Source organism: Alexandromys fortis, unplaced genomic scaffold, assembly GCF_014885135.2.
Source record: "Alexandromys fortis isolate MF-2015 unplaced genomic scaffold, M_Fortis_MF-2015_v1.1 scaffold_238, whole genome shotgun sequence".
Classification (NCBI taxonomy): Eukaryota; Metazoa; Chordata; class Mammalia; order Rodentia; family Cricetidae; genus Alexandromys; species Alexandromys fortis.
Window position 1 is genome coordinate 935,766 of NW_026068126.1, and position 16,593 is coordinate 952,358.

The window sequence follows — 16,593 nt, forward strand, 5'->3', positions numbered from 1 at the left end:
TTTCATGGTTACTGAAGCCGTCCTGCCCAGACTCTGGTGACTCTGTGATTAGTGTTGTCAGCTCACATTCGTCTGTTGAGCTGTCATTTCCAGGCTACACCTTCATTTCTGTCCCTCTAAATTCCTGCAGCTTTTAAAATCCACGTGTGATCCAACACTGGAATTCTGTGCTGAATCTTAAGCACCACTCATGAAATAGTAGGGCTGGTTTTCTCCTGCTGTCTCATATCCATGGTGTTTGTGACATAATCATTTATGTCTGATTTGTCATCATATGTAGTCTTGTGCAGACCAGAACTTCTGTTTTAGAATAAACCCACTTTGTGTTCTATTTTCAAGCCAAATGCATCTTGTTTAGCTGTTCTGAGAACACAGGAAGAGTATGTTGGCTCCAGTCTGCCCTTTGCCTGCCTGGTTGTTTCCCCAGAATCAACAATTTTTACTAGTGTCCTTTCTGAGACAGAAATATTTGACTGTTTTTAAAAGTAGTTCTAAAACATGTTTTTGTAACAGCAGTGTAGTTCTTTAAGGTTATAGCTTGGGAATAAGTAATGTATTGATTTTTTTTTGATTATCACTATAGGGCTTCTATAAACTTAAAATTAATTTTGAATGACATAGGTTTTTCAGCCAGTGTGTTTTCCCCAAGAGTAATTTCTGTTCAGTGTTAAGCCATGAAGACCATCATCTCACAATGAGGTACTATCTAAGGATTCAAACAGAGCTAGCTCCCTTTTCTAAGGGATGACTACAGGAAGTTTGAAACATTGCCGTATATTCCAGGCTCATAGCATCTGCCTGCTTTACATACACATTTCAGGGTGTGAAGGTGCTCTTTGTGCACATGCAATTAGAAATGTAGGTTTTTAGGGAGTTAAGGTTCAAGGGATAAAATCCTGAATCAGAAGGAGGAAATCGGAGGGTGTATGGTGACTGTGATTTTAATGATGCATGTTCTGCCTGAACAGTTCTAAGAGAACAATCTAAGCACCCTCACTACAAAGACAATGGGATAAGGCTTCATTTAACTATCCCATAGAGTGTGCATATTTCAAAGCACCATTACACATGCATATTATAAATATGTGACATTTTGTCCAATTAAAACAAAAATAAAAAGAAATCTTGGTTTTGAGCAACACACATGTATGTGTGTATATATGTATATGTATATACATATGTATATATATGCAATAAAGATAGATGCTAGACACTAACTTGCTTTCTTTGATATTTTCATGTATGTTGTTCATATTTTTAGCTTTTTGTACTCTTGTGTTTAAATCATGTCAGAATGAAGGTACTGGTCTCAAAGCCTCTTGCTGAATATTCTGTGACCACTATAAAAATATCATATGCATATGTCCCTGCTTGTATGTTTTGTTGTTTTTCCTGAGTTTTTAACTTTTCTCACTGATGCTGCATTCATTTCTGTTGGGAAAATTATACAGGTGGTAAGTCTGATTAGTGGTTAGGAGGATTATGTCATCATAGCCTATAATTCAGCTCTGTGAGCAGATGGGCTCACATTTAGGTAGTAATTCCAGTATCTTCCCTCCTATATTTTTTTAGAAATATTTTTGTCATTCGCTTAGTTGAGTGGCAGAATGTTTCCACTCTGGAGTAAATATGGAAGATATTCAACACAAATACACTATATTCTTTTCTTTATGTCTGAATGTTGCTAAAATTATAGCTAGGAACATCTCAGTAAGGCAATCATTGAGGTAGTTATCTTTCCGGATGGACTCTAAAGGAAAGTAGATACCTAGGCACACATGAGCTGTGTTTCTTTATGAAAAGAGTCCATCCACAGAAACCCCAAGCTTCATCTGTCATACTACACACCAGTTATTTCTGTATTTATGTTGACCTTTAGTGTTCAATAGGAAAAGCTCAGGTGGAGGACAGTGTAGGTGGACATTCTTTGGGGGATTTGACATTCCCCAAAAGAGCTGCAGCCCTTTCCTGCGTCCACACTCAAGAAGAGCTCTGATCTGGGGGATGCTCTGTCTTGAGAGCAGAGGTATCAGATATTGCCAGTATTTCTGCAGAGCAGCCCGTATAGCCACTGTGATAAAGAGCTACACGCTGTCCGGAGCATCTTGGATGTGTTGGTGTGAGATTCGCCCTTCACACAGCGTCAGGCTCACCTTCAGTAACCCAGTAGCAGTGAGGTCAGTGCCTGCTGCCTGCTTTTCCTGAGAAGCTTTTGACTATGGCCTACCACCTCTGACCCAACCAACTTCATCTGAAGCATTTGCTGTGAAATAGCATGTGTAAGGTGACATTCCATTTTCAGACATTGAGAATCATAGTTAGGAACTTGAGCTTACAGCTTCATCTGAAATTTTTTTTCGAGATTTTTTCCCCCCTTCCATTAAATTTGTACATTGAAAAACTTAGACCTTCTTGTTCACTAATGACCTCTTACTAGAGAGAAAATGATATATTCAAAAGTTGGTTGCACACAAGGAAACACAGAGCTGTTGGCTTTGGACTCTGCACGGGGCTATATCTAGCCACACACAGATGGAACTTTCCAGACTGTGGCGTTGAGCCAAGGACAGCCACTTGCCTTGCACCTTAGTGAATAGTGGCTTCTGTTCATAGCTGCTCTGTTGTTTGCATTTTATCTGAGAGCATTTCCCGCCCTCATTAGCTGTTGGTCCAGGTGTTTGGAAAGGTGTGAAGGTAATAAACATTGTTCACGAGTAACCTCTGCTCCTCAGACTGCACATGAGCGGGTACAGTGGGATGGAGATGTGAGGAGACAGGCGGCTCTGTCTCTAGAGTACAGCAGAGGAGATGAGCAGGTGCTAACCAGCAAAGCTGAGGGCCTTGCTGGCCCTTTATACTGGAGAGGACAGCAGTGGATCATTCTCTGTAAGACTCTCCTTGGTTGCTTCCCTGTTGACATTTAGAACTCAAAGTGCTTACTGTGTCTCTTTAGGGCATTGCTAAACAGTCTGATGAATTTTGATTATTTATTTTTCTTCAGGAGTCAGACTAAAAAAATTAATGTATATTTCTAATATTCCTTAGTCAAGTTTTTAATTTTTTTCCAGTCAGCCTTAGGACTTAGACTAGACACTATTATAAAATCCAGAAACAGATTCTAGAGTGACAGCTGCAAATGAAATTCTGCAGTGGTTATGGCAGATGATGGTGCTTGTGTATTGTGTTTCCTGACTCCGTCAGAAGAAAAAAAAAAGCCTGTAAGTTCTTAAGGTGAGACTCCACTCCCTTTCATAATGGCCTCCAATCGCTATTGAATAATTGTTTTGTTTCACAATGTCGGTAGACACCTATAACCTGTCTGCCCTCTTTTTTCTCCTCTGGTTTCTTCTTGAGACAATGTTGGTCAGGATCTAGTTTGCTTCAGTGTGTTGCTGAACACACCTAGTACATGCCTGTGGGAGGGAGCAGGAGATGGACCTTTCCCACACCTCTGACCTCGGCTTGAATCTTACCTGCTGCAGCAGCTAGGCCAGAATGCTCGTAGTGCTCATCCGTATGTGTTTTAGGGTTCCTGGGGCCCACAGTTTCACAGGACCACAGACCCCACTTACAGCACCCTGACACCTCATTCAGAGTCATTTGTCTTGGCTTTTAAATGATGTCTCTTACAGAAATGAGTATTAACAAGGTAATTTATAAAATAATAGTAATTAGCAGTTTGGTTTAAGCTGCCATTGGAAATCATATCATTATAACATGTAGAAATGCCTAACCTGAACACTTTTAAAGGTTTTTCTAGGTACTAGATTCAAGAAATATATTTTTTACATAAATTGAGATGATTTTCTTAAAATTAGAATCTACTATATGTTTTATTAGACATTGGACTGATGAATAATGAACCAATTTGCGAAGGAGGAGTTGCTGTCCCTCAGAGAGCCTCAAGGAAGGGAAAAGAGACATTAAAAACCTGGACTCAAGTGACACATGCACACATGTGAAGACACTGTTAAGTGGAGGGGAGGATAGTGGGAAACATAGCCCATGAGTACTTTTATTCGTATCATTTAGCTCATACTTTAAGATAGCAGTATCATGGCACTATTGTAACAGAAAACAACGTGATGAGTGAGAACAGCAAATGGATTAGAATTTTCTCTTAGGTTGGTAATTGATGATCATTTAAACTAACAAGCAGTCACGCCCAGTGTTTTCTAACTCCTTTAACCATGCTCTTGGCTCTCCTGCCTCACTGCTGCCCTCACTGTTATTAACAGGAAGTATAGTCTTTGGGGAGTCAGGACTCCAGCTTCCTCTGCCAGCTCAGTCTGTGAGCACGGGTAAGTCCGAGAAGCACGCGTGTCACAGTGTCCCCATCGCAGTGTTTGTCTGCAGCTTCAGCCACACGCTCCCCTTTTGCTGCCCTTCTCATCACATCATGCACTCCTCTGTGTCATTTTACTTTTGTCTTGCGTTCTTCATTAAGCAGCAGAACCATAAATATGCTTCCATCTCAGCCAGTTGATGAATTTTCCATAGATCCAGAGTAGTCATGTATCACGTTATGAAACGTGTATATGAGCTCTCTGTTAGTCAGATGTTCCTCATTGCCAAAAGGAAAGAGAAATTGACTTGATGGATGCTATTTTTAAAATAACATGTCTACTTTAGATCATGCAGTGGCTCTCAGAGGTTGGCCGAGTATGTGTTAATGGTGGCACCAGTCTGTCAGTTTAAAAGGCACTCTTTCACCTGTTTTTAAAGCCCAAATGATCAATGTTCCTTTCTTGTCGTGTATGTTACTGTTTTCATTGGGAGTGATAATATTCTTTATTCACCATCTTAGAATGTTGGTGTGTGACCTTGTGTTTAATAAGGAAAGGGGGGTCTCACTTGCCACTCACCTTTGGGTCACACAGACTACCTTTAGAGCCAGCCAGTGTTTGGATGGTTGCCATGCTGTCAATTGGAATAGTCACTATCATCTTGACAGGGCAATTAAGATACTGATTGGGCTGCTAGCTAGCCAGTTTCTCCCAAGGTGTTGAAAATTGGTACTCCAATGATAGAAATAAAGATACTTTTAATTTTTTTTCATTTATTTGTGTGTAATATGGATTCTGAGGATTGAACTCAGGTCATCAGGCTTGGCAGTAAGTGCCTTGACCAACTGAACCATCTTGCTGGCTACCAAGATATTTTTAAAAATATCATTAGCAAAAATTTATTGAGATGACCATTGTGTGCCTTGCTCTAAAATAATTTTAAAATTTCCAGCTTCTAGTACAAGGTCAGCAATTCAGAGTGCAGTGTAGTCCTGTGAAAGAAAGTGTTGGACACGTAGGCCTCTAAAAGCAATTCCCCTGACGACATACAGTCAAGCAGTGTAGAGATGATTCTCGAAGAACGCACGGCACATTGTGAGCAGTCGTGCTCGCATTACATGCTTGATGAGCAGGAACCTCCAAGGAACAGCACACAGGGGCTAGCTGCTAGCTGGACAGTTACTAGCCATGCACTTTCCTCCCTCTGGCTGCTTCCCACCTACAGATTGGGGTCACACCTAGTACCTCCCTGTAGGATTTCTTTGATAGGAAACTAGGGTTTAAAACAGTGTTGAATTAGGGTAGATGCTTAGAGAATCTGCTGTCTCTGCTCATGAGATAGAGGTTTCCCCCAGTGATAGTTTATAACTTGATGGTTTTTTTTTATTTTGTTTTCAATCGTTCCAGTAACTTTTGCTTCCTGTTTCCACAATTATTTCTTTTTAAAGAAAATTTAATGGCACACAGCTTCATCCCTCTATGCATACACCTTTATAACACTGTTGAGCTTTAAGAAGGCAGAAGCAGTGGGCACAGGTTTCCCATGAAGTTGTGTCTCGTGGGTCCTGCCAGTTCCCACAGTCCTAGCATTCCCTGGGCATCAGTCAGTGTCTACAAGGAAGGACTTTGAGATTGTAAAGCATGTGAAAAGACAAACAGGCCAACCCTCAGGCTCTCTAGGGACCCTGCCCTCCAGAAAAGACTCCAAGCTGACATTTTCACAGGCTACTTGCAGGAGTTCCAATAGGGTGGGTCCAGTCAGCAGACTCCTGACCAGAGCCTCCATCACCCGGGCTGCTGTGCAGCTACCTTTCCTGTCTTGTTCTGTGGAGGCAGCGTCAATAGATGTGGCTGCTGGGATGCTGAAGTCTGTGATGTGAACAACCATTGCTGGGTAGAAGACGTTCAGTATAATAAATAAAGTGGCTGTTTGTGATGTTTAAGCAAGTTTCTTGTTTTAGGTCATCATCTAAACTTTTTTACTTTAGTTACAAGAAACCTCTGGAATAATCACATCTCTGATTTTTTTGTTGTTGTTGTGACATGATCATTTAAGAAAGAAATTAGATTAGATCAAGAAATGACCTGTTAAAAAAATAAGCGTGGATATTAAGAACATGTTTATGTTGCCATGGCTTGTTTCCCAGTGATCTTTAAAATACACAAAAGCAGAGACACTTGCAGTTACTTAGAAAGTTGTTCTGAAAGATCTTTCAGTGACAGCACCTATTTTGCCTGATGCTGTTTATTCTCGGAAGGGGCTGTAAACTGTTTTTATTTGGGTCCTTTCTTTTACTTTATTGTGTGCTATCATACTTTTCCTTTTTAAAAAAGATATATATGTATATATATATATATATATACATATATATCTCTGTATATAAAGGGATGTGTGTGTGTGTGTGTGTGTGTGTGTGTGTGTGTGTGTGTGAAGGGCAGAACCCAAGGAATTTGAAGGCCGGATTACTTAAGGAAATAGATAATTATGACTGATTGGGTTCATGCTTAGCTTTAAATGCTGAAAGTCCTAAGGCTATCCCACGGGAAGTCTGAGTGGCATGTCTACAGTTCCAGAGGTGGACATATTCCGCACTGGAGAGTTGGTTTATTGGGGTTGGGAAGTGTTGTTCTTAGAGCTTTTTAATGAGGTCTCCTGTTTCTTTTCAATGAGTTAGCTCTTAGATGAATCCATAGAACTGACTGTTAAGAGTCCTTCCCAAAGCTAGGTGGTGGTGGCACATGAATTTAATCCCGAGAAGCAAAGGCAAGTAGATTTCTGTGAGTTCAAGGCCAGCCTGGTCTGCAGAGTGAGTTCCAGGACAGCCAAGGCTACACAGAGAAGTCCTGTCTGGAAAAAAAGAAAACAAATAAACAAAAAACCAACCAAATAAACAAACCCAAAAAAACCAAAGCAGCAGCAAAAGAATCCTTCACAACTGGAAATTTATGATTCCATATCCTTTTCTGTTGTCATGTGTTTTGAATGATGGTTTTTTTTTTGAATGATGTTTTTAAAGGGCTTGAGCAAATAGGCCATGTATGTTCTCAGTCAAGCCCCTTCAGCTTGGCAGTAGGAATAATACAGATTTTATCATATTCTGTTGGGAATCCAGTATACTTTAGATGTCCCTAGTTTGGGGGCTAGGAGGGGAAAAGGAAGGAAACTGAAGTGAAGTAATAAGTAGGTCATAAGTAGTTATTGAATATCCTGGATTGTATCAAATTGTGTGACTCCTGATCAGTGTGTAAAATTATAAATGCTGAAAAAGATATGTGGACATGGTTCTTTTCTCAAGCCAGGATTAACAATGATGTTTAACTAGATATAATCTTAATACCACCTCTTTGTCTCTGTCTCCCCCAATGACCCCATGTGTATGTGTGCTAGCCTCCATTTTTTCAAAGAACTGTAATGTGTTGGTGAATTAGCGAATTGTCTACTTGTGTAACTGCTTTCTTGTTTGTCATGGACACCGAGCACCTATGTGATTACACAAACACAATATGGACTCATTAGTTCCTTGTCTGTTGCTGTGATAAATACCCTAACCAAAAGCGGTTCTTTGAGCTTATGGTTCTAGTGGGAGAGTCCATAATGTCTGGGGAGGCGTGGCAGCAGGTTGCTGTAGCAGGCTGAAACCACATCCAACCACAAACATGGTGGGTAGAGAACCCACTGCAAGTGCAGTAAGGCTGTGAACTCTGGAAGCCTACCCCCAGTGACGTACTTCCTCCATCAAGGACCATATTCCTGGAACCCACCCATGTAGCACCACTAACCAAGTACCATGTGTTCTTCCTGTGAGGGATATTTCCCATTCAGACCACCCACACTGATACCTTCAAAGTACAGAAAGTTTTCTTGGCTATACAGAGGTCAAGGTAAGGTATAAGCTATTGAAATCAAGTTCAGACTAAACTACTGACATTTAAATAATTTAGGAATTGTGACTTAAGGCCAAGAAGTTTTAGAAAGTGTCTTGATTTTTATTTTCTTCAACTATGGCACTAACATTCCCTAAAGTATGCTTTCTAGTGGGAATGTATACATTTTACAACAACTGTGGTTATGTCATAACCTTGAGGGTGGGTGTTGTCTTTATGTCGGGTCCCACCTAGGAAGTATTGTCTGTAGTCACTTTTTCCACCATGCATCCAGAGATTCTAAACTGCCTGTTATCTGTGTCTTTCCCATTTCTCAGCATTTGTTTGCTCTTTGGTTTTGTTTGGTTTTGGTTTTGTAGCAGGGTCTCTCACTGAAGCTGAAGTTGATTAATTCACCTAGACTGACTGGCTAGTGAGCTCCAGGGATCCATCCTCCTGTGTTGAACATTCCTGGAGATGGAGCTATGGACATTTGCTGTCATGTCTGGCTCCTGTGTGTGCTGAGGATCTGCACTCAGTCCTCATGCTTGCTTAGTGAGAACTTTACACAGAACTGAGCCGCCCCAGACCCTTTTGTTTTGATACAAGGTCTCACTATGCAGCCCTCTTGGCCTGAAACTTACTCTGTAAGTCTAAGCTTGAGGCAGTTCTCAGTGTCTCTGCATCGTAAGTGCTGGGGTTGCAGGTGTGCATCACCATGTCTGGATTCTTCAGGATAATCTTTGTCTTGTGTTAGAGATTTCTTGTAAGAGAGTATGTTTATTCATTATTCTCAACTTGACACAAACTGAGAGGAAGGAACCTCAGTTAGGAATTGCCTCCATCACATTGGTCAGTGGGCAAGTCTGTGGGACATTTTCTTGATTTATGATTGATGTCAGGGGCCCAGCCTAATGTTGTGTTATGCCACCCATGGGCCAATGGTCCTGAGGTCTATAAGAAAACAATCCAAGAAAACTATGGGAGGCAAACCAGTAAGCACATAGTAAGCACGTGGTCTCTGCTTCGGCTCCTGCCTACAGGTTCCTGCCTTGAGTTCTTGATTTGACTTCTTTTTATGATGGACTGTGAGCTGAAATGAACCCTTTATTCCCCAAGCTGCTTTTGGTCATGGTGTTTATGAAAGCAATAGAAAGCAAACTAGGACAGTAATTGTAATTAGGTCTCATTTATTTGTAGATTTATTTTTATTCAAGTATATGTGTTTATGTATGTGTGGATGCATATATGTGTATGGGGGTACCCATGGATGCAAGAAGACATCCGAATCCCTGGAGCTGGAATTGTAGACAGTTATGAGCCACCTGGTATATGTGCTGGGAACTCCAGTCTTCTACAAGTGCACGTAACCACTGAGCTCTCTCCGGAGCCTTGAATCTCATTTGTAAGCACCTCCTCTTTAAAATTCCGTCCGTTTTTATGAATTGTTCCTTTCGCATGATGACACCCCCTCATCCCAAGTAACAAGCCCCCTTCTAAAGTGTTTTCCTACAGTTGGCTTGACATGAGATCCTGACCATATGTATTCCTAGGTGGTTTCTTATAGACCTCACAGAACTGAATCTTTCTTACTTTCTTACTCCTATTTGATAATGTCTTCCAGTTGTCATGTTTAGATCACGAATATTATTGTTAAGTACTGTGTCCGAAGTTATAACAATAATAGTTATAATTACTCGGTAAAGGCTAACCCGATGCCCAGTAGTTATCTCATAGTTTCTATAGATGAGGAATTCAGTTGGGTCTGATATAATTGGTCACCTCTGCTCAGGGTCTCTCGAGAACCTGCAGCAGTGTCCTTGGGATTGAATTCATCAGTAGAGCAGCTGAGAAAGTTCCTCTTCTTAAGCTTTCCTGCAATCCTCAGCAGAGCCCCATTCCTTGAGTTCCTTGCTGGCTGTTGCCTGGAAGCCATCCTCACATCTGCCACCAGGGTTCTCTAGAAGAACAGCTCAAGTTCTTGCTTCCTGTAGGACTAGGAAGGCAGAGTTAACCCCTCAAAGTTGCCGTGGCCTGTTGATGAGTGAGCAAATTGCTTGAGTAAGCAAAGCCAGGAGTACTGGGGGGGGGGGGGCTGGTTGGGGCTTTAGCCGCAGCTATGTTGGATGTGTCCTCTTGTGGATTTGTTTGTCCCTTTTATCCTCTCTCTCAGTTCTTCTTTTCTGCCCTTTTACTGGTAATTTTAAAGATTATTTTGTTTTTACTTTTACCCTGTCTTGTTAGCACTACCTCTCCTCTCCCTGCATGTTTAGTGACATTCGTAATTTAGGTAGAAAGTGACGTTAATACTACCTGGTAAAATAGTTCTTTCTCATGCCTCCTCAGCCTTCTACTGAGGCCGAGTAGAGCATACGGTTCTGCTATTGTAGCTTTATCCCAGCAAGTTCTGGTTTTCCTTCTTACATTCTCCATTTCCCCCAGCAGAACCAATATTTTACCCCCAGTGTTTTCGTGTTGAATACTTAGTGAAGTCATAGCAGTTGTTACTTCCTTCTCTGACATTCTGTGTCTTCTCTGTGAAATTGTCTCCTATGGAGTGAGTTGTATTTCACTAAAGAAATTGAGTCGGCATGGTGGTGCACCTTGGAAGACAGAGACAGGGGCAGGAGGATCTCTGAGTTTAAAGCCAGTCTGGAAATCTACACTACACAGCAAGTTTCAGGACAGCCCTATATTAAAAACAACAACATCAAAAGAAGTCATTGAAGTAGTTTTACTTCCCAGCTTCCTGGAAATGTTTCGTGGCTGTTACTGACTGTAACACTGGGAGTGCTGCCAGGCTCAGTGTCTAGGGTTGAGTTGTTCTGTCTTCCTTTAAAAAGCATGCGCTTTTGACTTGGTGGACATTGACTGACCTTTAGGTCACCTCAAAACTTTTCTTAAATTTTGCCTGTGATGATCTAGGGGTACATTTTTGTTGGGGACAGTGCTTTAAGGATCTTGTTTGGTGTCTCTGCTGTTTGTTTGCCCTGTCATCTGTCCCAGGGAGACCATTCCACTCGGGCTGCTTGGAACATGTGTGCTATGGAGACACTTCAGCTGATCATTTCTTACCTAGTCCTGTGGGACTTTAGTTCATTACATAAAGCCCTGTCCTCAGCAGAGCTGTCGGGGCTCTGCCAGGCGTCTGGACTCTGTCAGCACAGTGTCCAAGGTACCTTACTCTCCAGAGCTCTGGGCCCTGACCCCCAACCCTTGTTTCCCAGTATGTGTGTGCAAATGCCTCATGAGCATGCCAGGTTTCTTAGTTCTCATGACGGGAAATGAAGTCCAGTGTTTACCAATCTGTGGGGTCTGAAATTGGCATTTTAGCCCGAGGCCTGTGCCCTGTCCTCTGGGATGTGTGGGGCTGAACTTTCTCATAAGACTACAGCAGCAGTGGCATCTGATTGCTTTTTATTGATACTTTGGGGCAGTGAGTGAGTAAAACCAAGTTGTCGGTGAAGAAATAAGGAGAGCACCTTCTGTGTCTCAGCTGGCAAGAGCAGCCTGCAGGTCCGTTATAACAACACTCCTGAGCCTCATTGGTCTGGAGCCAGTGCCAGCGATGCTCACTTCTAGAAGTTCATTTTTCTTTGTTTTTAAGGATCAGGGAAGAAAGTTTTCTCAGGTTGGCAGAATCTATTCCTCATTAATAGAGAACTAATTACATACTGTTTTCTCCTTTAAAAAAAATCATTTTGCCTCAATATTTGAATTAGATCCAACTTGGCAGAAGAGTCAGCCCTTGAAGATAACCACTGGGTGTGCATCTCCTCTCACAGGTGGGTCAGATGGGGTCCTCCTGTCGGGACCGTCTAGATATTTCTAAGAGAAAACAAGTAATAAAATGATAGATACACCATGAGTGCCCTCTCTCCCACCATCCTGCACCCTGCCCTGGGAGAAAGGCAGAAGCAAGCTGTGTTTGTCAGCGGGCAGCATGCATACCATCCTGTCTCCTCCTCCTCCCTCTCATTCTTCTTCCTTTTCTTCTTTTTGTCCTTATGATCTTGAGATAGAATCTGACTAGTCTCTTTCATTGAATGTCGATGTTTGTACAAGTATATATTATATATGAACCACATGCCCAGGACCTTCTGCCCTTCCTTTTTGTGTCCTTCTTGCCTCCCTTTAGTCTCCTTTGTTCCCTAAACAGTTCCACAAACAGAAGTCTATGTACCTCTGTAAAATCTAGGACCCATCAGTGAGAAAAAATAAATAATATTTGACATTCTGAGACAGACTTAATTTGCTTAACATGTCATTGCTAGTCTCATCCATTTTCCTGGGAATGGCATTCTGTCATTCTATCAGTCTGTTAGTTTTGATCCTTGTGCTAGACTTCCCAAGTTCCAGGATGACAGGAATACTCCACCAGGCCCATCTCCTTTCTTTGCTATAGTATATATTCCTCATGTGTACATAATGCTATTTATTATCAGTGAAGAAAGACAACCTTAAATGCACTTGTGGAATATCAGGAATTTGGTAGGTTATTACTATATTCTGATGTTGGGGGATTCTACTTAGAGCTGATCAAGTTGACTCTTTACATTCATCATAGGTTATCATTCTTTAATGTACATAAGCATTAAGGAAACATGCTCTTTTGTTACATACTTTGAACAGGTGACGGAAATAAAATAGGGTATCATTGTGATCACTTGGTCACACAGTTCACCCTGTCTCTGCATAATCCTAACACTGATCAGACTTTCCGCAGTCTGGCCCCCAAAGACCGTGTCCCAGTTTATCATTGGGCTCACAGGGCTGTCATCACTCCCACATGTGCTGCTGTAACCCCAGCTCCCATAGAACCAGAGGAGTTGGAAGACAGCAGAGAGGAGTGGATAGCAGGCTGAGTGTTCTAGGCATCTGTATCAAATTGCAGTAGAGATGGAGATGGACCACCTAGCATAGGTGAACACACCATCAAGGAGCTGGTGAGTCCAGGTGGTACTCAGTAGGTTCAGGAAACCTGCTGCTAATATATAAGCCAAGTAAGAGCAGAATACAATTAGAATCAGCTCTTGATTGACACTTGGAACTGTCGAGTAGTCAGATATTTTTATCAAAGGAGTTAGAATATATATAGAATAATGTAGATTCATAATATAGAATTCTAATTTATTAACCCACATGCTATGTGCATCTGTTTGGTTTTGGTTTTGTTTGTAACTTGTTTGGAGGTAAGGTCTTACTCTGTAGCTTTGGCTAAGCTAGAACTAGATATCCCCCTTCCTCATCCTTCCAAGTGCTGGCACTCTAGATATGGCTGCCACTCAGAGCTGATAGTTTGTTTAAGTGAAGGGTTTCATTGGTGTGATGTGCCAATGCAGCGTATTTTCAAAAAGAGGCTTCATCTCCATACTGTACCCTTTCAGAAGCTACTGTTCCCTTGGCTCCTTTGTGAGCTGCAGAGTTACTTAGTACTTTGTTTTGACTCGCTTAGTCACCGTGCCGCATGCGAAAACCACCCACATTTTTGTTCTCACTCCCTTTAGTGATACAGCCAATGGACATCTATAAACAAGCTGCTGTGTCAAATTTTTCTGTGTGGTGCTGTGTTTTGCCAAATTTTCCTCTTTGCTACACAGCAGACCTAGATCCCACGAGCCCACAGCCAGATACAGCCCTGGATTCTGCACACAGAGAGGCTTTGTCTCCCAAAGAGACAGAGCATTGACCTTGTGAGATGCAAGGAGGTTAAACAAGGCACAGAGCAGCTATTCAGAAATATAGGTTTTTTTCTGTTTTTATATATTTTTTATTGAGAAAAGGAAAAAAAAAGTTTCCGCCTCCTCCCAGCCTCCCATTTCCCTCCCCCTCCCCCCACTCTTCTCGCCCTCCCCCCACTCTTCTTCCCTTCCCCCCACTCCTCTCCCCCTCCCTCTCCAGTCCAAAGAGCAGTCAGGGTTCCCTGCCCTGTGGAAAGTCCAAGGTCCTCCCCCCTCCGTCCATGTCTAGGAAGGTGAACGTCCAAACTGGCTAGGCTCCCACCAAGCTGGAACATGAAGTAGGATCAAAACCCCTTGCCATTGTCCTTGGCTTCTCATCAGCCCTCATTGTTCGCCATGATCAGAGAGTCCGGTTTTATCCCATGCTTTTTCAGTCACAGTCCAGCTGGCCTTGGTGAGCTCCCAATAGATCAGCCCCACTGTCTCAGTGGGTGGGTGCACCCCTCGTGGTCCTGACATCCTTGCTCGTGTTCTCCCTCCATCTGCTCCTCATTGGGACCTTGGGAGCTCAGTCCAGTGCTCCAGTGTGGGTCTCTGTCTCTATCTCCATCCATCACCAGATGAAGGTTCTATGGTGATATGAAAGATATTCGTCAGTATTGCTATAGGATAGGGTCATTTCAGGTTCCCTATCCTCAGCTTCCCAAGGGACTAACTGGGGACATCTCCTTGGGCTCCTGGGAGCCACTCTAGGTTCAAGTCTCTTGCCAACCCTAAGGTGGCTCCCTTAACTAAGATATGTGCTTCCCTGCTCCCCTATCCAACCTTCCTTTATCCCAATCTTCCTGTTTCCCCAAGTTCCCCCAATCCTCCCCTTCTCACTTCAGAAATATAGTTTTATAGATACTCAAAAGCTGCCACCAAAGGTAACGAAGAAGGCCACAATGCAGAAAAGATTGGTTTTAGTCAAAGCTAAAGTTGTTTTACATAAAAACATTGGGAAAGGAATGGAGGTAGCCGTATATAAAGCTAGAAGAGGCTTGAAGCTTTTACAGAGCAGAGCAGTTTTCCTTTGAACGCCTCCTGAAGATGGAAACCTTGTCCTGTCAGCCTTTCCACTTTGCCTTCGGGTTCAGCCCAGCCAATAGGTATTGCAGATGCTGTCTTAGTTTACTTTTCAGTTGCCGTGATAAAGCAACCATGACCAACAGAACTGACAGAAGAAAGAGTTTATTTGGGTTCATGGTTCTAGAAGGATAAGAGTCCTTGATGGTTGAGCAGAGGCATGGCAAACAGCAAGCATGCTAGCAGAATAGGAAGCTGAGAGTTCATACCCAGAACCAAGCATGAAGCAGAGAGAGCAAACTGAAGCAGAGTGGAGTCTTAAGCGCTCAAAGCCCTCCCTGAGTGACACACTTCCTCCAGTAAGGCCGCACTTCCTAAACCTCCCCAAACAGCACCAACAGCTAGGGACCAAGCACTTAAATACCTAAGACCTTGGGGGACATTTCTTACTCAAACTACTACAAATGCCATCGAACAAAAGCTCACTGCTGCCTGCAGTGCTGTCCTCTGATGCTATTGTGTATTCCCATCCTTACACCTTCCTCAGAGTACTATTACTGCTTGAGGAAAAGTGACTTCATAGCTCAGCACCATTGGAGCTCAGAGCCCAGAGCCATACACAGGTGGGTGCGTCTTTTCACTCTGGCCTAGTACTTTTAAAGGTTCTCCATGAAATGAATGAACAATTTTTAAGAATTCCTATAGTAAAAAAATGTTTCAACAATCATTTGATTCTGTTTCATCTTTAAAGAAATAGCTGCATTTGTCTGTTTTGTGTGTGTGCGCGCATGCACGCGTGTGCATATACCATAGCTTCATGTAGGTCAAAGGGCAGTTTGTTGGAATTGGTTCTTACTTTCTACCATGTGGGTACTGAGGATTGAACTCAGATTCTCAGACTTGGTGGTAAGTGCCTTTACCCTGCCAGCTAGCTCACTGGCCTTCTTACTAATCTTCTAAACAAATATACTTCATTTTCCAGGAAAGTGAAGAGCCTAAAATAGATCATCCTCTTCTGGCAATTTATTTTATAACAAACTATTTGACATTTAACAACTAAAATAAAAACCTGCTTTTACTAGTTTTATAAGTCAACTATCTTCTCTGTGGTGAAGTATACATGAGCTATTTTCACTTGTAGGAGCTCTTTTACATTTTCTTTTTAACTCTTGGAGCCAAGGCAATTTATTAACCCCCAGAAGCATCTGTGTAAGTTGCAGGCATACCCCCGTACACCAGCACACATCTAGTAAGAACAGAAAGTTAACATGAATGTGATAGCGGTGTTGAGGTGTGTCCCATCGCCACTCTCTCCATGCCCCTCAGAAATGACCCTTCAGTTTTGTATTGTTCAGCCGGGACCTTGACAGCTATGGCTCCATGTGTTTAGCTGATAGACTTTAATTTCTCCTAACACAGTGCAGTCCTCCCTGCCCTTTGCAACTCGGTGCTTGTGGAGTAGCTGCAGTACTTTGGAGTAGTTGCAGAAAAAAGGCACCAGTTTTTCTTTGTCTGACTGGGTTGTTGTGGGAGGTTTGGATAAGAGTATGACTAGGGTGCTAAGTCCTCAGTGAGTCACATCAAGAGTGAGTGATAGGTTGACCAATTATTGGATGAGATTAAAATACCCCTTATTCTCTGCAATGACATGAGTGTTGTGTGTCCCAGCCATCTTTCACCCATTGTTTTTTTTTAAG

At 42.3% G+C, this 16,593-nt stretch overlaps 1 protein-coding gene across 10 annotated transcripts in view; it reads left to right on the top strand.

Annotated features, from left to right (window-relative positions):
- Window positions 1–16,593, top strand: part of Mrtfb (myocardin related transcription factor B) — a 159,931-nt gene that overhangs the window by 58,789 nt on the left and 84,549 nt on the right. Inside the window, exon 1 of one of the 10 annotated variants that reach the window (XM_050125780.1) lies at window positions 4,279–4,301. The exons of the other annotated variants lie outside the window; for them this stretch is intronic. The gene's annotated coding sequence lies outside the window, so the exon portion shown is untranslated. Of the gene's footprint in view, window positions 1–4,278; window positions 4,302–16,593 lie in introns of those variants that run through there. 10 annotated transcript variants of the gene reach the window in all.